The 21782-nt window shown below is 37.9% G+C and overlaps 1 protein-coding gene and 1 long non-coding RNA gene across 9 annotated transcripts in view; one reads left to right on the top strand and one right to left on the bottom strand.

The window, feature by feature from the left end:
• Nucleotides 1–21782, bottom strand: part of LOC5580263 (histone-lysine N-methyltransferase setd3) — a 477985-nt gene that overhangs the window by 88123 nt on the left and 368080 nt on the right. The gene's annotated exons all lie outside the window — the stretch shown is intronic.
• LOC110679589 lies at nucleotides 4469–5039 on the top strand. The gene is made up of 3 exons (XR_002502610.1): nucleotides 4469–4505; nucleotides 4650–4899; nucleotides 4959–5039. It is a non-coding gene; the product is annotated as an uncharacterized LOC110679589 (long non-coding RNA).

Below are 21782 nucleotides of genomic sequence, written 5' to 3'. Positions count from 1 at the left end.
CTTTGTGTCTCTTGGAGAAAAAAAAGTTTAACATCAAAATGGTAAGTGAAAAAGTCTTATTGATAACTGAATTCGGTCCTAATAACACATTCATGTTTATCTACAGCATTGTACTTAAAATCAGATCGGAACAAGACGGAAGTCGGGAGCATACGAGATCCTAGGCGTGGACTACAATGTGTTGCGTGTCCGCACTTGTCCCAGGAATTATTACCAGCAAAAACTAAGACAGGGCCTTAGGACTCTATTGCATTTGCAAACTGCACCTTCTCTCTTAGCTGTAGGTTCTATTTCATCTCATCTATGCAAACCACAGGCACTGTTGGGAAGAGGAAGCTTTTTTTCCACCTTATGACGATAAAAGATCACATGGAAAAGATGAAACACGATCCACAGCTTAGAAATAATTCATTGTTTACAAAAGCAAATACGCCCCTTTTGAAATGTTTGTGCCAATTTGTTTGATCTGGATAGAAATCTGAGTAATCGGCACTTTTCGTTTTTGGGCTGAAGAACATGGCGGAAGCCTGCGGGGACGAATGAAATCATGCTTATTTCGGTTGTCCGACATTTCGCGGTAATCCATTCCGCGGTCAACCATTTTGCGGTGTACCATTTCGCGGTTTGGAACATTTTGTGGTTTACCGTTTTGCGGCTAGTATCATTTCGCGGTGTGGTTTTTCCTACGAGTTGCACTGAAAATTGTTGGCGTTATCACTAATAACATTTTCATCGGTGATTTACCCTTCTTTTGAATACAGGCAGTTCTTCAAATTGCACTGTTAAGATAGATGAAATATCTCGGTACAAACCGCGAAATGGTATTGATCGCGAAATGTCATGCCACCAAATGATACTAACCGCGAAATGTCGTACCGCGAAATGGCAAACCGCGAAATGGTATACCGCAAAGTGGATTACCGCAAAATGTTATACAATCGCTTATTTCATAATAAATGTGATGAAAAATGTGCTAAGTTTAGTAAATTTTGCGTGCAAATGATTTTCCAGTGTTTCCAGCTGGAAAATGTCACATTTATAATTCTGAGTTAAAAATTAAAACAAATTGAGAAAATCTAGGTCTAGAAGGATCTATGTAGCCTTTACCCAGATTGTGCAGTAGTGCTGTCCACTTTTTCAAAAATGTTCTCTGATTCTCAAGTCCACACACACATTTTGATTGCCATTCAAAAAGAAGTTACTGGTCCAAATTTCCGCCAAATTCGTTAAAATTTTGAGGTGCATCAAATCGATTTTGTGTTTTTCGACTATTTTCAAACTTCAAAAAATCATAACTCGACACAAACCATCAGAAAAGAATTCTCTTAGCACGAATCAAAAGATGTACATGCCTGCTACAACTCCTCTGAACAACGTTTACTGATAAAACCTAATTTTATCTATGTAAAAATTCCAATTGTACCTTCAAGTTCTTAAAAAGAGCGTATTTTTAATGGTTTTCGTTCTAGAACACTCGTATTTACGTTTTAAATAAGAATGTACAAAACTGCAACATATTCTCTAGAGTCTTATGATCATTTCATTCTTACACGTCAAAGCTGTAGGAAATGAAGAGAAATTATAAAAATTCTAGAAAGCTAAATTCGTCCCAAAAACTAGCTCTATGATGGCATTTATGCTTTGGCGCGCATGTTGTTGGGTCGCACTGATTTTATTACGAAAAAACTTGTTTGTTTACCCCCGCGGTGAGCGGTAGCCCAGGCAAATTGCAAGGACGTCAAGCTACTACGTTCAGTGCAATTGCGCGCCAATGCTGGATTGTTAGTTTTTAGGACGATTTTGACTGTCTCGAATTTTAATAATTTTTCCTCAATTTCTACAGCATTGACGTGTAAGAATCGAATGATCCCAAGACTCAAGGAAATATGTCGCCGTTTTGTACCTTTCGATTTGAAACATATATATGGTTGTTCTAGTACAAAACTGACGAAAATTCATATTTTTTTTCAGAACTTCAAAGTACAAAAGGATTTTTACATAGATAAAGTTAGGCTTTACCAGTAAACGTTGTTAAGAGAAGTTGTAGCAGACATGTTTATCTTTTGATTCGTGCTAAGATAATTATGTTCCGATACGTTTGAGTCGAGTTATGAATTTTTGAAGTTTGAAAATGCTTGAAAAACACAAAATTGATTTGATGCACCTCTAAATTTCAACGGGTTTGGCTGAAATTTGAACCGGTGACTTCTTTTTGGATGGCAACCAGAATGTGTGTGTGTGTGGACTTGAGAACCAGAGAAAGTTTTTGAAAAGTGGACAGGCCTATTGCGCAGCTAACATCGGTAGCCCAGATTAGAGTGAAGGCACCTTTACTCAGAAATGATCAACTACTACACTTTTTACCCACAGACTTGCGGAGGCAACAGCTCTCTTTCACACGGCATCACGTTTTCAGTCTTAGTCTACCTGCTTGCTCCTTACGGGCTTTGCTCGTTTGGCTGTGTCTATAATGTGGGTCACTTTGACATCAATCTGGGTAAGAGTGCATATTGTCGCTGCAGTTGAAAATCAAAAACATTACTAGCGAAGTTGGATTTTTCTCCGAAACGATTCGTTAAACCTAACTTCGAAAGTAGTGCGCTGTATTCGCAAAATGATGCGCTATACAGCGCATTACTTCCGAAGTTAGGTTTAATGTATCGTTTCGGAGAAAATCCAACTTCGCTAATGGGGTTTTTCGGTTCTCAACTGCAGCGCCAATATAACCAGATTCACACGAGAGTGAAACCAAGTCTACCTATCGAACTGTCAAACCAGTTACCTATCGAGCACGCCAGCATAATTCTGAAAACAAAGTTCAAAAGAAGAAGAACAACAACACAAGTAAGAAATCTCTTCGCGTGACTCTGGAAAATCAAATGTACTCAAAAATGAGTCCATTTCACGCAACTCGCTAGTTCCGTGTGGGAAGCCAAAATTGAGTACTTACTATAGTACTCAATTTTGAGTACCTGCTCTATTGTTAGCGTTTGGTACTTTTTACTCAACCAAACCGTACGAAAAGAACCCAAAAATGGATATTTTCAACACAAAAGAAGGGTTTTTTCACGTTCAATTTTGAGTTCGTATTAAACTACTTATGGAGCTTTGCAAAGATTTTTAGAGTATCGTGCAAATGTTCGATCGTTGAAAAAACAAGGGTCACTAGACTTACGCAAATTTTGAAGTTTTTGCTCCCCTATGCTTAAACGATGTCAATTATGATGAAAATGATCCTCCCAAAATTTAAAATGATTCGGATGAAATATGGTTGTGCACACGTTATTTGAAGTTTATATGGAAATTACTATGGAAAAGGCAAACCTTTTGTGTTCAGTCCTCTAACTGCTCATCATAATAATCTATGGAAAAGTGAACACACTCATCTCATGTGAAAACTTCCCAGCTACAATTTTGCAGAAGACCACATTTCGATGGGACGTAAAGATAATTTGTTTTTATTGATGACGAAGTCTAAATCATGCTGAGATGATCATTCAATCACTTTCAGAGCAACACTGCTTTTTTGCTGTAGAACATAGTAGCCTGGATTACTTTGATCTATTCTTTCCGCCAGGAGCACCACTGTTGATGCCGAACAGTTGGTGAAGCATGCTACATGCAAACCAACTTTATAATGATGAATAACAATTTATTCTGAGGTCCAATCAAAAAGTGGTCTTCGACAAAGTTGTAGCTGGGGGAATTTCATATTAGAAGAATTTGTTCACTTTTACATAAAATATTATGACGAAGAGATAGAGGGCTGAACACAAAAGATTGGCGTTTTCCATAGTAATCTCCATATAAACTTCAAATGGCGTGTGCACAGTCAAATTTTCCGAATCACTTCAAACTTTGGGATGATGCTATTTACCATAATTAAAATCGTTTAAGCAAACATTTCAAAATTTGCATCACTCTAATGGTCACGCACCCAATAACAAAAGAAACAGCACGTAAATAAACCGATTATTTGATGCTCAACCCCAAAATGCGCTACCGCTATAGAAAACTGCAGCAGCGATACCAACCAATGTGTGCTGAAAACGGTGTGAACATTGTGTGGTTGGACAATTTTGTTTGCCTGTGCGTCGCATTAGGTGCAAGATCGTCAATATTCGTTGAGTAAAATTAACTTAGTTGGTTACGTAAAATTTACTCAAGTTTTGATTTTAATTTTGAGTATAAAAATACTCATTTTTGAGTACTTTTGATTTTCCGTGTAGACTCTGCTCACACCGATCTGACAGAAAATGAAGCAATCATAAACTACCTACTGGGTACCGTGGATCATTCACACTCTGCAAACTTGACTGCAGAATTAATCGCGACCTTTCTCCGGGTGGCCCCCTCTTTCCCTAAATCATAGACGTAATTTTTGAACGTGCCCTTGCATCACGCAAACACCAAACTTTTTCCAGGTGGAAGCAGCATACTTTCGTACACGGAGAAAATGCAAAATGCTAATTAGATTGCTATTTATTATTTGTGTTTCATTTAAGGTGTTTATTATTTACAAATTATATTAATTATGCATTTCCAATATATTTTTTATACTAGGCGATGCATATTTGGAAATTATTTTTTGTCATGCATTTGTGTTGCTTGTTGCTACACTTGGGACTTCGATTTTTTTTTTGTTTCAGTTTCGGTATACCAAGATGGCCGGAGGAACAATTTTCCTGTGTGGTTGTGAATATTAAGTTTTTCTCCTTGATCGGGCAGTTGGAAATAAATTAAAATAGCGTTGATTGAAGTAATACAGTCCTGTGGTAGTGACCAAAACGTATTAGAAACGCCGGAAACATCTTTCGCCGTCCGGAATGGCGATTTATTGACCGACCCAAAAAGTGAGATTCCTCCAGGAGGACGGTGAGATTAAAGCGCCGACGTATGGTAAGTTAGATTGTATGTTTACTCATGAATTGTGGTTGAAAGTTTTCAATCGGTTACAGGATAGTTTCCACCCAGCATCCGGCAAAATTCCCATGAGGCAGGGGATCTTAAAATGGACACCAAACAAGATGAACCAAACGCTAGATCAAAGGAGCCCGGAAACACGATGGGAAGATGAGGAGTGTCCAAGTATGAGAGTGTACATTTCAAATTAGTATTATCCGAAGTGAATAACATGTTATTTTAATGACGAACATGATGATTAAATAAATAAATGGGATATAGTTTGTTTTATTCTATTCGTATTGAATTTTCAGTTCATCTTCACATATATTTGATTCAGATTGTTTTGTAAACAAAAGAATAACGGCGGTATAGAAATAGGAGCATGAAAAGCATTACGATTATTAAACGATTTTTATACTATGAAATCATATTCCAGAAATATGCATTCCAAGGGGTGAACAGACCGAATATGGTTTTAGAATGGTATTTATGCCAACTAGTATTTTATTTTCTTAGCGTGTAGTACCAAATTATGTATACCCGACGATGGTTACGTTCAATTTGAATAGGTCGTATAGTTGCCGTGAATCCTACAATCTATTCAAATCTAACGCCATATTTGTTCTAAGTGTCACGTCTGTTCGTCTATGGTTGAAATGTTTGTCGAGAAGCCTTTTTCTACTGTGCAGCAAGTTTTTAGCGTTATTTTTACGTATTTTTGACATTTTTTGGGTAACCTGTTTTTTCTTCTCCGTGTAGATTTTTTCCGTGTGGTGTTGATTTTTTTTTTCCGCTGTCACAGCAGTTGGCAGCACTTTTTTCATTTCGAAGACGACCGACCCGGACGCCGGATGACCAGCTCGTATCGAACATTTCTTTTCCCGCGATTTTCATTCGTTCTTCTCGTTGTTTTGCGATAGGTTAGAGTTTAAAGTTGAGTGCAGTAGTCGCAGACACAGTAGATTTGCAGTAAGTGTTGAGAAACGTGAAAAATTCGAAATTTCGAACTTTTGTGTTCTTTTTTATTCTAGTCTCTTCGCTCCGCTAACCGGTCGGGTAAGAAGCCGCAGGCTGCACCTGCTCGTGCGAAAAATCCGACAGGGCAACATTGTTCGGCGAGCGCGGGCACACCGGCCGGAGAGTGGGCCGAAGCTGTCCGTGCGAAAGATGCGGTACGATATCTTCGATCCAGCAAGAAGACGACGAGCGCCGAATCACCTGCTGGTGAGCGAAAGCTCGTGCGAAAGATGCGGCACGATATCCTCGATCCAGCAAGAAGGCGACGAATGCACAATCACCGGCTGGTAAAGGGACCGATGCTGCTCATGCGAAAGATCCGACGGGGCACCTACGTTCAGCGAGCAGGTACATCGGCGAAATAGCGGACCGCAGCCGCTCGCGCGGAAGGTCTGACAGAGAATCTTCAATCCGGCAAGAAGGGGACGAATGTTGGCACACCAGCTGATGAGCAGGTCGAAGCCGCTCGCGTGGAAGATCCGGCAGTGCATCTGGAATCGGCGAGCGCTGGCACACCGGCGAGAGAGTGAGCCGGAGCTGTGAGTACGGAAGATCCAGCAGAGAATCATTCATCCGGCAAGAAGGCGACGAGTGTTGGCACACCAGCTGATGAGCAGGTCGAAGCCGCTCGCGCGAAAGATCCGCCAATGCTTCTGCAATCGGCGAGCGCTGACACACTGGCGAGCGAGCAGGCCGGATCTGTGCGCGCAAGATCCAGCAGAAAATCTTTCATTTGATGAGCAGACCGAAGCCGCTCGCGCGGATGATTCGGCAGTGCATCTGCGATCGGCGAGCGCTGGCACACCGGCGGATGGGTGAGCCGGAGCCGCTTGTGGCTTTGAATCGGCCAGAGAGTGCCGTATCGCTGGGAGATCTACGGTGGTGGTAAGATACTTCTCTTTTACTTTTTTGGTGTTTATGTGAAAACGGATCTAGTCGTTTATTTATTCTTTTTGTATAGACTATTTAAGTAAAGGCCGACCGTTTCTACTGTTGAGGCAGGGTGATCTTATGCTAAGTTTACAAGGTTCATGTGACTTGTTAAACTGGATTGAAAATCGTCTGAATAGCTTCTAGTTCAATTGAATAGGTATTATTGTCGGTGAGGAAAAACGTTAGAAAATGCATTCACCGAAAATGGATTTTTCTCGAAATTGATGCGAGAAACCCAACTTCGGAAGTCGGGCGTAAGTCGCTTTTTCATGGTTTTGAGAAAACCAATAGTGAGTTTTTGAAACCTTCAAACAAAAATAGTTTCAGCAAAGATCCAATTTTAAACATCTTTTTTCCCGCACACGTCCTAAAAATTTCGCACGCTACCGATTCATATCCACAACTATGTATTTTGTTTCATTTTTTCCGAAAAAAATTAATGACAAAATCATACACCATTTTGTTGCATTACATATGTCCTAGTTGCAGCAGTCACAAGCGGAGCATATCAACTGCGCCCGGAGGCTAACACGGTGCCATTGGTCAAGAAGCGCCCCCTGGAAGGCCGAAAAAAATGAGCAAGGCTCTTGTTATTGATTAATCATATATTTCTTTCATTTTCTATAACTTTTGTAGAGCGTAAAGTTTTACAGTAATGACTAAGTTGTTTTTTTTTGTATTTTAATACAAAATCTGTTATCAAAATCTTGTTTCGTGAAAGTCAGTCAATCTGAACATAAGCATGCTCGTTCGTTAGATCTGTTAAATCTGACGTTACATTTGAAAAAGGCCTATCTGCTTTTTGTAAACAAGCACGTTTCTGACGTTGCTGGGCTCCCCGCACTCCACCCACGCATCTCAACACCATTAACTGATAGCGCGAAGATTGGTTTTCTGTTAGTGGTGTTGGTTTGTGTGAGTAGAGTAGACAGCAATGACAGAAACGTATTTGCTTACAAAAAGCCCATTGGCCATTTTCATATTTTACGCCAGAATTGAGCAAAATTAACAAATGCACAGTAGTTCAATTCGTCAGATTTTGTAATCAAAACTTGTTTGCCATTCACAGTAGCTAAAAATTTAAAAAAAATAACGAAGTAGTGTTTCCGATGGAAGAAAACGCGCAACATTCAATTCTCGCGTAACTTTTCAAAAGGGCCTAACATTGGGCAAATACATTGTCTAGAGGTTTATGCAAAGAGCGCAACGAAAAATGTAAAAGCAGCTTAGTTATGAGCGAAAGAGAACTAGAGAGGAGAGAGTCTCACAGTGTTAGATAGGTCCTTTGGAAAAGTTTCGCGAGAATTGACCATAGATTTTTTTTCTAATGACAGAGCATGCAACAATGATTGAGTTCTCACTATACCTCTTTATACAAGGATTTGAGACGGTGTTTTTATTTGTAGCCTCATTAGCTGATTCAACGAATTCCGTAGACAAGGAGATGATTTGGCTTCTCCTGATGATAATGCTGATGGGGAAAATGTGCGAGGGGCTCGAAGAGATGTGCGACACGCTGAAAGATGCGTGGATTAACGATTCCCGATTCAGGAACCAGAGTTGGCGAGGGTACGTTAGACCTAAGATAAAGATAGGACAACTGGGAATAAAATTGAATCCAGTTTGTGATCCAGTCGCTGATTGGTTGAATTTGATGTCTGCGAGTGTGTAGCTGCGTGTGGAAAGTTACCATCGGATGCGTTTGTTTTGGTTTTGCCCGTGTTGCCGGATTACTATATTGGGTCGTTATTATTTTGCGGTTATGCATACAAGTTCGTAGCCGACTGATGTAAACCTAACAAAAAAGTGAAACGAAATCAGATCGGAATGAATAAAAAAAATTGAAACTGTATGTTGCAAAACTACAAGTAATAGTAACATTTCCAGGAGAAGACGGCACAAGGCGAAGTGACAGAACTCTTGCCTTTGATAGATATGCCTTTTTCTTCTTCTTTTTGGCATTACGTCCTCACTAGGACAGAGCCTACTTCTCAGTTTAGTGTTCACTGAACACTTCCACAGTTATTAATTACAGTCAAACCTCCATGAGTCGATATTGAAGGGACCATCGACTCATGGAAATATCGAGTCATGGAAAAGATATTCTATGAAAAGCTGTTTGAGGGGACCATCACAGTAACCATGATTTTTTTTAATTTAGTATGGTTCCATGAGTCGATATCGAGTAATGGAACATCGACTCATGGAGGGTTCACTGTATGAGCTTTCTATGCCAAAGTTGCCATTTTCGCATTCGTATATCGTGTGGCAGATAAGATGATACTCTATGCTCAGGGAAGTCAAATTTCGATTACGAAAAGATCCTGGACCGACCGGGAATCGAACCCAGAACCCTTCAGCATGGCTTTATTGCGTAGCCGTGGACTCTAACCACTTGGCTGAGGAAGGCCGTAATATGTCTATGTCTAAAGTAAATATATGAAAAATTGAATGGATTGAAATTATTCGAATTGAAAAAGAAATTTTAGTGTCCGCGCCATGTTGCCATGTTGAAGGTGTCTGGGTTCGATTTCCGGTCGGTCCAGGATCTTTGAGCAATGGAAATTTCCTTTCCCTGGGCATAAAGTATTATCGCACCTGCCACACGATATACGTATGCGAAAATGACCACTTTGGCAATAAAAGCTCTCAGTTGATAACTGTGGAAGTGCTCATTGAACACTAAGCTGAGAAGCAGGCTCTGTCCCAGTGAGGACGTAATGCCAAGAAGAAGAATACACTATAATTTACCTAATCAATACAATTAAAAAATGAATAATAATTAGGAATATTTTTTGTGAAATAGTGTACCGTCTTCCATACAAATGGCAACACTGTTTTTACGTATCACGCAAGGGTGGAAAATTCACAACTGGGCTCATGGATGAAAAGAAGAACAAATAAAAGAAGCCAGGTGTCCGATCTTATCTTAGCGTTAGACGAGTTGAGCACAACAAGGTAAGTCTGTTCTTCGATAGGTTTCTCTACTGAGCTAGTGGCGAGTGATTTTAAACATAATAGGGTGCCGGTACCAATGGTTGTAATGTACCAGTAGATTGGACTATGGAATAAAACGTACATTTTTAGATAAAACCGCCATGTGTTATTTTTGGGGGATAGATCACCTCTAGTTTAGTTGATTTTCCAAACTTCAGCTTTTTACTTTATCAAAAAGTCATATAAATAATGAAGTTTACGCAAAAAATTTGCTCCCTTGCACCAATAGTTGCCGTCGTGTTCCAGTTGTGGATCAACGGATGGAATCAGTTTTTAAAATCGATGTATAAAAATGAAGAAAAGTCCCAGAGATTATCTTTATGCTTCATTCGAAAGATATTAGTTGCTGTTCCGTCGGAAAAATGTTAAACCTATGTAAAAATTAACCATTTTGTTTAAAATTGCTTGTATCATTCTCGAACGTCTACTACTGGAGCACTAGCGCAACTACTGGAACACGTGTACCAATAGTGGCTCAAGCGATTTTGTGTTTAAAAAATAGTTTCATCACTCTTTTTATATTTTTCCCATATAGTAGAGGTTGAAATCTTTCTGCTGATGCCAAAAGATTTCTGTTAAGGCTTTTCGTTATTTTGTTATGATTTTTTATAGCTTAGGTAGTCCCATTAATGGCACTGGCACCCTACGGACTCATAATACGGAAATTCTGTTTCATCTTTGGTGTAACTACCCACAGCAGATGCAGAAATGTGTATACTTCGATTGATGAGTTTTTTCCTAAATATTTTTTTTTATTTGCATACGAACATAACGCTTTTCAAAGTATCTTCTAATAGGTTCATTTTTAGATCTAATGGGTTTGTCTCAGTACTACAAATATGGTTAAGCATGCTGTAACGCTACTTTGGTACCTCATCACCCACTTCATGCAACTACGTCAGTGGTCTAACAACACTTAGCGCGCTCGGCAAAGTTCCATCATGCCGCATAAAGTGTTGCCACAAATGATGCTTAGTTTGTAAACACCAGTTCCCTGGCTGGTGGGGCATGAGAGCATAAGCTTCTACCATCAATGTAGTTGGACATAACCCAAGCAGTGACATAAGTGTTCCTAATATTGGAAGATTAGATATCCCATGTTCCATGTTTCATTTCAACTTTGCCGAAATAATTAAAATTGTAGCGCCTAACGATGGGGTGTATTAAAAACATTTTTTTGTGATTTTTCGAAACCTCGCCTCCCCTCCATGTATGATTTTTTGTATGAAACATTATTTTTTTCTATATAGCAAGAAATGTTTTTTCAAACCCGGCCAATCTCCCCGCTCTCCCTTCCCCCAAATTCTTACGTAATTAATTATCGAACTCTAAAATGCAATAACTACATCTACATACGACGACTAATTAGCTCCAATTGTGAAAACAATGCTTCAGTTTGACTGAAAATTTATGAAATCCATTACACACATTGTTACTCATTATTGGAAAATTACGTTATTTTTATGGAAAGTTTTACTTAAATGTTGGAATTTTCTACAACATTTTCATGTATTAATTGTCATTTTGAATTGCTCAGTTTGGTTTGTTTATTGCAACTTTGCATTTACTGCTATTGCTCTTTTTGATTTTTTGAATGGAAATTTTTGATTTATCGTGGGCGAATTATTATTTATTTATTGCAAATTTTTGCTTTTTTTGTGGAAAATTTATAATTATTTCTTGCTTTTTGTGAAGAAAATAGGGACATTTTGAGGTTTTTAAATGTACAATTCGATATTTTTTAGTGAGATTATTGTCGATTCTACTGCACTTTTGAATCTATTTATTGCTCAAATTTTTTTTATTTATGGAAAATTTTGTTTTTTCTATGCACTTCTTTATTTTTTTATGTAAATTTTTAACTTTTCTGTTGATTTTACCCTTGTTTCTTTACTGGCAAATTTTGCATTTTTTATGGAAATTTTATATTTTTTTTATGGGACGTTAATATTTTAGCCGAACTTTTTTCAGGGTGCGTGTACTCAATACAAGCATGCGACCGATCTTGGGTTAAAAAAAATCGGAGTAATCCCTGTAGAAATTACTGGAGATAGTAGCGTTAGAATGCTGAAGGCTTCCATAAGCTAACTCTGGAGAAATCTCTCTAAGTATCTCTTGAAAACGCGCTGGAGAAATTTCTGGTCAGATCTTTCGGAAAAATAGTGCGGAGCCCCTGAAAGTGTTCTAGATAAAATCACTAAAATTATTCCATAAAATTTGCCTCAAGAAACCCAAGAAAAAAATACCTGAAGAACCTGGGGAATAGTAGCGTAAGAATATCTTTGTAGGTCTATTGACGTTAGTGAGAACTATAAGTGTTATGTCTTGTCTCACGTCGCGTCTTCGTGTTGTTCTTACGTTAGCACAAATCACATAGACTTATAGCCTATTGCCTCGTGCACCTTAAGACAATGAATATGGGATTAGTCGACCAGAAAAACCCAAATTTCAGTTTACCTAGGTATAACTTTTTTGTTGCTTAACGAAGTTACTTATGGTTTATGGCGATCTCTTCTACATTGATTGGAGAGACTTAAAATCAATAACTAAAAGAAAATTTATCGGCTATAGCGCCACATATGGTCGAAAATGTGATTGGAATCGTTTTCCAATTCATATTTGGTACATTTTCTTCATGCATAGTTCAAGCTCGTTTAGACCTCCCTTTAAGTTGATAGATTCCGCTCAAACTTTCACAGTAGAGTTTGAACAAATTAATGTAACTTAAGATGTTTGTATTTTGATCATTACGGGCCACCTTAGACTGCAGCTAAGCGCGTTATTTTAAATTACTCAATGGTTGCTCGGTATAATTATCGAAAATTGCTGGCCAAAGTCACATCCACATTCGGTAACCACCATTGAACCCCAAGTGCGAAACGCCACTCACTGGGACACTCGGCCATCACCACATCAGAATGTGATAAATTTTAAAACGAGCCCATTGATTGCAAAGAATTTCACCGACACTTTAATGTACAGATTCAAGTGGAATGCGCCCCAGTTTTCCTTCCCTCCCAAAACACCCTGAGAGCAGATGCGCTCTTTTGGCCCCAATGATGCAATAATCATCCGGACCCGTCCGTGACCGCGCACAATTGGCCAAATGTTTGATTTATCTAATTGGACGAATTGTTGTCGAACCTTCTGCGTTGTAGTGCGCTCGCTTCCTCTTCGGCGAACAATTGTGATTGCGGCGAATGTGACGCAGAGCTTCCCGAGCAGAAGCACATAATAAGATTATTTTTACATTTTTACCAGGAGAAATTTAACATAACAGAAACTTGTATAAATCTGTTATTAGATTTGTTTTGTTCTTGACTTGTTACATTTTTGTTTTGTTCCATTACAACAATTGTAATGAAAAAATCATACCAAAATAACATATTCTGTTATGATATTGTTTCCTCCATCTAATCGGGTTTCGGCACCGTCATCTGTGGGTGGGCGATGTTGTTGCCGATGACGATACCGAAGAAAATTCGTTAATTTTCTTCACGCCCGCCGATAAATGGCACCAATTTGGCAAAACGGCTGCTAAATTAGCATCAATTGGCCGGGGACGTGTGCCGTAGCTGTACAGCACTCATCCGTAACAGTTTTTCGTTTCGGACAGCGGAACTTTGTCAAGTACAGCAATAGCGGTTGCATCGAAGCAAGAAAATTGCCAAATCAATTATTCAAATTTCGAGCCCAGAAATAAAAACCGGGAAAAGCTGCTCTTTCCGGTGCCAAGTGTACTTTCTGGGAGGGCGATGAGGAAATTGAGTCGAATGAAAATCGGTCACCGTTCGATGAAGAGAGTGTGACGGAAATAGCATAAAAGTTGTTACATTCATGGAATAAGTACGAATTGGACATCAGTATGCAAATAAGTCAATGCTCAGAAACATCAATGTGATAAAAGTTGAATTGAAGTATCATTAGAACAATACATAAATTGATAAATGCTCAATTATGAAGGCAAATGGTCTACGAACTGGAAATTTTCTGCTTTTTTTCCCATAGATTATGATGATATTACCCAGCTACACGATATACGTTTCTTTTTCTTCAATAAACATTACACTCACTTCTTATATCTTGCTGTTCTGTATTAGGCAACACTAGCATCCTAAATTGGTAAAACTAAACAGTTTAAACACACTATTTACCGTTGTAGTTCACAATGTTCACAGATAAATTGAATTCACCTGCTTTCAATGAAAAAAAAACGCTTCTCAACTTAAACTTTACCTAGACACATAACGGGGTAGCAATTTTTGCCTACAGTTAATGATAATTTTTCTTAATTATCTCCATGTTTTAACGTTGAATATTCTATGTAATTTGTAAGTATATCAGGGAATCATATTCAATAATTTATTTCGAATTCACTGTAGAGCCTTTTTCCTGATATCACAAAAGCTGTGGATTGCATATAACATGGCCGGCCTTAAATTAGTGTGTAAATTAAGAGCTTATTCTTAAGATAAAATTTCTTCTTCTTCTTCTTGGAATTAACGTCCTCACTGGGACAGAGACTGCTTCTCAGCTTAGTGTTCTTATAAGCACTTCCACAGTTATTAACTGAGAACTTTCTTTGCCAAAGTTGCCAATTTAGCATTCGTATATCGTGTGGCAGGTACGATGATACTCTATGCCCAGGGAAGTCAAGGATATTTCCATTACGAGAAGATTCTGGACCTACCGGGAATCGAAACCAGCCACCTTCAGCATGGCTTTGCTTTGTAGCCGCAGACTCTAACCACTCGGCTCAGGAAGGCCCCAATGAGAGGCCTATATCATCCGAAAATAAAGATTTTTGACATCCCTGAGGTAGTTCAGATAAATTAGAAGTGAATATATTTTTCAATATTAGTCCCAAAATGCTGGCTTGAGGAACACCAGCTCTTGCAGGAAGTCTTTCAGACTTGGAATTCTGATAATTAGCCTGAAGTGTACGATTTGACAGACTTTGGATTATTCTAACAATGTATGTTGGAAAATTAAAGTTTTTTTTTTATTCCACAATCAAACGTTCATTTCTCAAAAAGTTTACTGATAAAAAAAAACACAAGCAACTAATGAGGTCTTCAGCAAAATTGTGGAAGTTATGATAAGGCTGATTGATTCTCATGAATCAAGACTATTTTTTAATGATTTCAAGAGGAGGAAAAAGTTATCTTAAAAAAAATGAAACATCCTTTCCACCGATTCCTTTCTTCGAAACTAGCGGTGCGTAAGATGAACATATGTAATCCCCAAAATGGTCTTTTCTACATGGTCGATTCCTATTCCCATGTCTTATTCAAAGCCACCAGAATGAGCGCAATTTTTCGCTTCGGATTGAAACATGCATGAGTGGAGGCCATTGTCGGGATGACAACTCTCCCTACAATGGTGCAGTCAGCTGTAACATTTTCCACTGTTACACTTAGCAACTTGCATAGTCAGTAGCTTTACAAGGAGAACCTACAATTTAAGAAATAAGACCATTAGATCAGTTTTGAATAGTAAATCAAATGGAGATGAGTTCAAAGAACACACTAAACTTGGTTAAAATAGGGATCACCCTTAAAAATAGCTTTCTTCCCACTGCAGCCTCCTGTTGAAAGAACAAACTGCTGCATTTTGTGGATTACAAATTTTCTACGCGCAAACCTTTCTTCCCCCTTGAGAAATGCACTTTGCTCTGCACACCTTGCACCACAAAAGTAACACCTTTGCGGCAGCGAAAACTTTGTTTCCCACGGCAGGGATAAATTTTGACTTTTTACACTGTTCACAAAGTTGCCAGTCCAAACAAGACTCCGCTCCTCTCTATCCAGTACACTGAACGAAAGTTCCTGTCGTAAATTTAACGATTGTTGTAAATCTTCATGTTCCCAAATTTGATAGATTATTGCATCCGCTGTATATTGGACGAAAATCATTTAATTGTGTAATAACTTTAAGGCTAAGTAGTCCGTCATTCGTTCTAGCTGCAATTATGACTTTGCTACTTGCAATTTCTAAGTGATAAAACTCAGTCTTGGTAGTTTATATTGGCTTGAAAAAGTATCACTATGCGCGCTAACATGCATAAAGTATGCTGATACTTTTTCAGCTGTGTTAGTGCAAAACCAACTGATTTTCTTTGATTCAAAATCGTGAGATGAATTAGCAACAATAATAATGACGGCCTACTTCGCCTTAAGTGTAGGCTCTAAGGACAATAAGCAGGACAATTATCAAGTATCCCAAATCGAAAATTATTCGACTATCGTCTAGTCCATAGGTTCCCAAACTTTTCGGGTACGCGACCCATCTAGCAGTCAAGCATATTCCTCGCGACCCACCTCCGAAAAATGGTAAAAAAAATTGGTTTTACACAGAAACTTCCGAGGACATGTTAGACGTGTACCCCAACAAACATTATAACTGAATTAGATTTGAAAAACTTGCTTTCAAGCATGCTTCAGCTGTATAAACTGTTATCAGCTTTTATAGTTTTTAATACACATTCAATATGTTAATACACATTCAATATGTTTCGCTTGTTATGGAGTATCCGCTTTTCCAGGGATGTTCGTTGAAAAAGTTCAAAATTTTTAATTACGACGGAATTCAGCAAAATATTTTTAAAATTTGTCAAAGAAAATATGTGTACACGTCTCAACTACTATTAAATTTTAATTTATAGCAGCAGTGTTAATGTTATCATATTTTTACCAAACGTTTCAAAAATAATCACAGGGGTTTCTTTAAAACTAACGATTTTAGCAGTCATTAAATTTTATATTAACAACCTTTCCTTGGTCATTTTTGAATCGTAATTTACACTACTGGACACAATAAAGCACACATTGGTAGTTTTCATGCAAAATAGTCAAAGCTCCGAAATCGTCACGGTGAGCCAAACACAAACAATTAATATATCAAGCTCTTTGCATCAAGCTACTTTGCAAAAAAATAAAAATGTTTCTGAAATATTTTAAAAGCATTTCAATTTAATGAAAAGTGTTATTTTACAAACTACACCAATTATTTTTATTCCAAAACTAGTTACCGTTTTGTCTGAAAACTGAACATGACTCATATTCCGAACAGTGGCAATATGAAATGTACAACTTGATATTTTCAAAATTATTAGATAGCTTGAATTATAGAATGATGGATCATCTTATGAAGAAATTTGAGTGGTTTACTGCAAAATACTGCAAAAGTCGAGTGTTCGGAATATTTTACAATTTTCTGTAACGGAAATCATGTTCGGAATTTGAGACAAAACGTTATTTCTTATTTGAATTTCCGCTATTTTTTGTCAATATGTAATTTCCGATTATGCAGAAATATGTCAATGGAATGCATCAAATTTCCAGTTCAAATAAAATCAAGTAGTTCTCGAACTACAGTGAAAATTTAGTACCAACCAGAGCTTTGAAAACTGATCTAATTTGTATAAAAATTGGCCAATGCCAATGTAGGTACGTTGTTCTGTCCAGAACTATAAATTTTATAGCTTCAGATTACCCTCCTAATCAAAAGAGGCTCGATTGCACTGCACAAATGCCTGATTTCCAGAATCAATTTGGGAAGTAAATAAAAGAGAATCACTCAAACTGGTTACCAAAATTACCAAGAGGATTTATTTTTCGCGAGCCACCAGATGTCAGCTCACGGCCCCCCAGGGGTTCGCGACCCACAGTTTGGGAAACCATGGTCTAGTCTATCAGACAGAAGGTCACAATACTTAATACATATTTTGAAAAAAATGAGGTATTTTTCGTGGAGTTTAATGGTTTCAAATTTTTCAATCTGATTCAGATCGCGAAATGGGTATCAAAAACTGTTATAATTATGTTGTGAAAAACAAAATTTGATATCAATTTCAAAATCGGATTTTGCTGTGGATCTGTTCTTGAGATGAATATATTTACATATATTACCTTTATGACGAAATTAACTCCATGTGTCTTAAAACTAAGTGCATACCTCTAAGATAAACCAGGGTGGCCACCAAATGTTCATTTTGAAATTCTCGCTTTTTTCCCGGTTTTCCCGGTATAAATTTCAAAATTTTCCCGTGTTTTTTATTGAGGGGCCCAAATGAAAACGGGTTACCCTTGGGTCGGTTTTTGAGTTGAATAGCGTTAGCGTTAGCGTAGTTGAGCAATTCTCGCTGAAACCAGGCCGCCATCGACACCCATCTTTAGAATTCCAATTTTATGTCACTGATCGCTAGTTCTCGATAAAACTTAAGGATGGTCCTTTCTGTTTTCTCAAATTTGTGGACCCCTCGTACGCCAGCTAGCTGAACAGTTTGCGAAAAAGCCCATATTTCGATAAATCTTGGGTGTTTCTTCACGGGATATGTCTCATATGTCGCTTGGAACACATAGCAAACTTAGTGGCATCGTATAGAGAAAGGATATAGCTTTCATTTGAACTCGAAAAAATTTTGGTGGCCATTTTGAATTTGGCCGCCATCTTGAATTTTGTTAGAAAAATCGTTTTTTCACCATTAGCGCACCGCTAGTTTTGAATTCTGAGATCACCATCAGAAAGCTGAGGAAAAATTGCGTAAGATAGGCTACAGAAACTAGGCGAGCAATGGTATTTACCCTATCAAATGAACGATTTTCTAAATCATGTTATACGATTTTGACGTATATGGCGAGTGCAATCAATTCAAAAATCTTTTTTTGTACTACAAAGAAACAAGTTTTCAATCGTTGGTGAATTTAGTTTTATCGAAAACTAGCGATCAGTGACATAAAATTGGAATTCTAACGATGGGTGCCGATGGCGGCCTGGTTTCAGCGAGAATTGCTCAGTTACGGTATACTTCGTAGATTGGATACTAGCTATATTCATGTTTTATCTTCGATAGTGTCGTCTAGACTGCTTTCAGGAACAAGGCTTGGGAGTTAACCTTGATCTTATCTGAAACAAGAATACCAAAACCATGAATATAGCTATTCCCGGCCACGCCCATCTTTACCGTAACTTGGGATTGGGGAAGAAAATGTTGATGCAACACTTACTTAACGAGAGGCCTCCGACTCAGTGACACCCTCAGTATGTAGTATGTCGCTAGGATTGAAAAGCTGGCGATGGACCCAGAGCATTTGATATTTAATTGTTTTTAATTTAATCTTTTGAATGCCGACAATCAAAAGAAAGAAACAATGCTTTATTTACAGTTTGAACAATTTTTTTTCTCTTTATAAAACGCGCATTGAACGATAGTGAAATTCTGCTCGGTAAAAAGCAGAGTCGATCCCTACATGATCATCGGAATCAACAAAACAGAAAAACGCACATACCGACTGGCTTCGGAACAAAATACTATCCAAAACGTAAAAACTGAGCAGCCCGAGAAAAAAAATGCATTTACGCGACTTTATCTACGAGCAAGCAACCGAATCGAATGACCAAACATTACTGACGAACCTCGCGATGTTTTATCGTAACCTACAAAACGAAACCGAACACGATTGATCACGATTCCGTCTTCCGCTCCCCGTAGGAGCAAGCAACAGAATCTAATAACGAAACACTACTCTAGGCGCGGACACCTTTGTTCCGTGATCGCGAACCGACGATACACAACATTACAAAAAAAAATTGAATCGTTCCGGTTATAGCTATCAAAATTCAACTATTTCAATTGTAAACTAAATTCCGAATGATAAAATGGAATGAAGTCACCAAATCTTCCAACCGGATATCAATTGGTAAAGATGACCTTTCCGGTTCCAGTAAGGGTATTCGTTTTACAACTGGTCGGCGTTAAGTCAGAGGGGACCAAGTACAAAACTTGGAAAAATTGGATTATTCTCTCATTAGATGCGAAATTACCTTACTTCAGATTCACTTTGATCAGATTTTGAATATGCTGTAAACTGCGAGAAATATGTAACAAATTTACTTTGGATGATCAATAAAAATCGATAAAAGGTGCAGTCAGAGTGGACCAAGTACTTATTACCATATCAACGAAAATGATCAGTGCGCTGAGAAATGCGAGGAAACATTTCAAGAGATTTGTCAGATTTCTCGACATAGAATGATTCTTCTACTTATCCATCAATAGAAATTTAAAAATATTTCTCAATTCGATGCATTTGATTTTTATTTTTAGCCAAGAACTCATAGTTATCCAATTCAATCGTTTCTCAAAAGGTTTACACTGATGTAATTTTCTTAAAATTCTGTCATGTAGTGGCCACATTATAACCGATTCAGGAAATTATCTTTGACTTGAAATTTGCCTACCTCCTGGGGCACAAACGCACAGTACTCTTCTCACCCGACCTGACCCAGTGATCCACCGAAATAACTCCGACCACAGGAATATTTCCGCGTTTCTCTGTCCACTTCTAGAAACTAGATATGTGTGCCAGTACACTGACAATAAATCATTTGAATCCATTAAGAATTCGCTGAGCGGTGAGGGTTTTAGAATTTTTGCTTTCACTCAGGCCTATACGGGTTAATCTCCTTATAAACCGAAAAATAACATTATTCGTAGAAGATTGGCTTGGATTTTTGGTTTCCATACAATTAGTATGGAATGAAAAATTGCTGAAAAAAAGTCGATTTCCTCAAAACTAGGTTTTTGTTACTTACACCCTTTTGCTTCTAATCTCCTCAATTGTGCTATTATATACTTGGTACTCAAAAAATATCCTATTCTATTTTGGCACTTTTAGTTCATTTTGACAGGGGTTCGTTTTAAAAGCTACCAATCCATTTTATAAACAACTAGCTGTCCCGGGAAACGTTGTATTGCCCAGTAGGCCGTGCATTTCAATTCCCAATCTTTATTTTTTTTATCTTAAGGGGGCAGGATCCGTCATTGATTTCTGAATTTTCAAAAGCAGTTTTATCGTTCAAAATCAATAAAATTTTGAGGAAAATGTGTTCACTGTATTCTATTCTTCCACCGAAACACAGTGAGCACATTTTCATCGAATAATTTTCAGTTTTAAACAGAAAAACTGCTTTTGAAGTTTCGATGATGACGATGATCACGATGACGGAGCGTCGATCGTTAATAAAAATGAAGAGTTTACTAAAGCAATATGTTTAAGGTGAGGATGAAACAAAGCCACACATGGTGAAGCATGCATCTTACCTTACTCATTCAACTTTTAGACGAATGACACATTGAAGCTCTTATGAATGAAGCATTGATTTCAAGTACATTCGAATTTATTGATTTATTTTAAGCAACTAAAGAAAATGTTGAGTGCTTAAACCTTCTGCAAGAAACTCTGATTCAAAGTTTCAAGTCAGATGAGTTAGAGAAAAAAATCAAGTAAATGGTAAAAGAAAAAGAATCATAAAATATTTCGAAACATTGCTAACCAATGAGTAAATTAAACATTTCTAGGAAGTTTTGTCCAAAATTACACATGCCTAATAGCATTATCATCAACCGTAAAAACTTTCTACAACTAAATTTGGTGGTTTTGTAGATTTATACCTTAAAGATGTTCGTTAAGAATTATTTTCCAGGTGATCATCTAAAATTCCCGGTTTTTCCCGTCTTTTTCCCGATGGTTTCAAGTTCCCGTCTTTTTCCCGCTTTCCCCGTTTTTCCCGGTTCGGTGGCCACCCTGATAAACAGATTATTGAGACCCTTCGACATCAGTATCGCAAATTCTTCGATAATCCATATCGTTAATCCAGAAATCAGTAGCATTTTGATGGTTTGAAAATCAAGGTTTTGCAGGATCAGGGCATTGAAGACCAGAAATATTCAAATGTGCGTTCAGTCAGAGTGGACCAAGCGAAAATCTTAAGTACCGACCAAAATTTACTGGTCCAATAAACTGGCTCTAGGACATTCCATACATACTCAAAAATGCAATAATCAATCAGTTCATTGCTTTTCAACACATGGTCCGCTCTGTCTGCACCGAAATTATTGCAATTTCCGACCACCCATCCACTCATCC

Source organism: Aedes aegypti, chromosome 3 (genome assembly GCF_002204515.2).
Source record: "Aedes aegypti strain LVP_AGWG chromosome 3, AaegL5.0 Primary Assembly, whole genome shotgun sequence".
NCBI lineage: Eukaryota > Metazoa > Arthropoda > Insecta > Diptera > Culicidae > Aedes > Aedes aegypti.
This window is presented reverse-complemented; position numbering and strand designations above follow the sequence as displayed.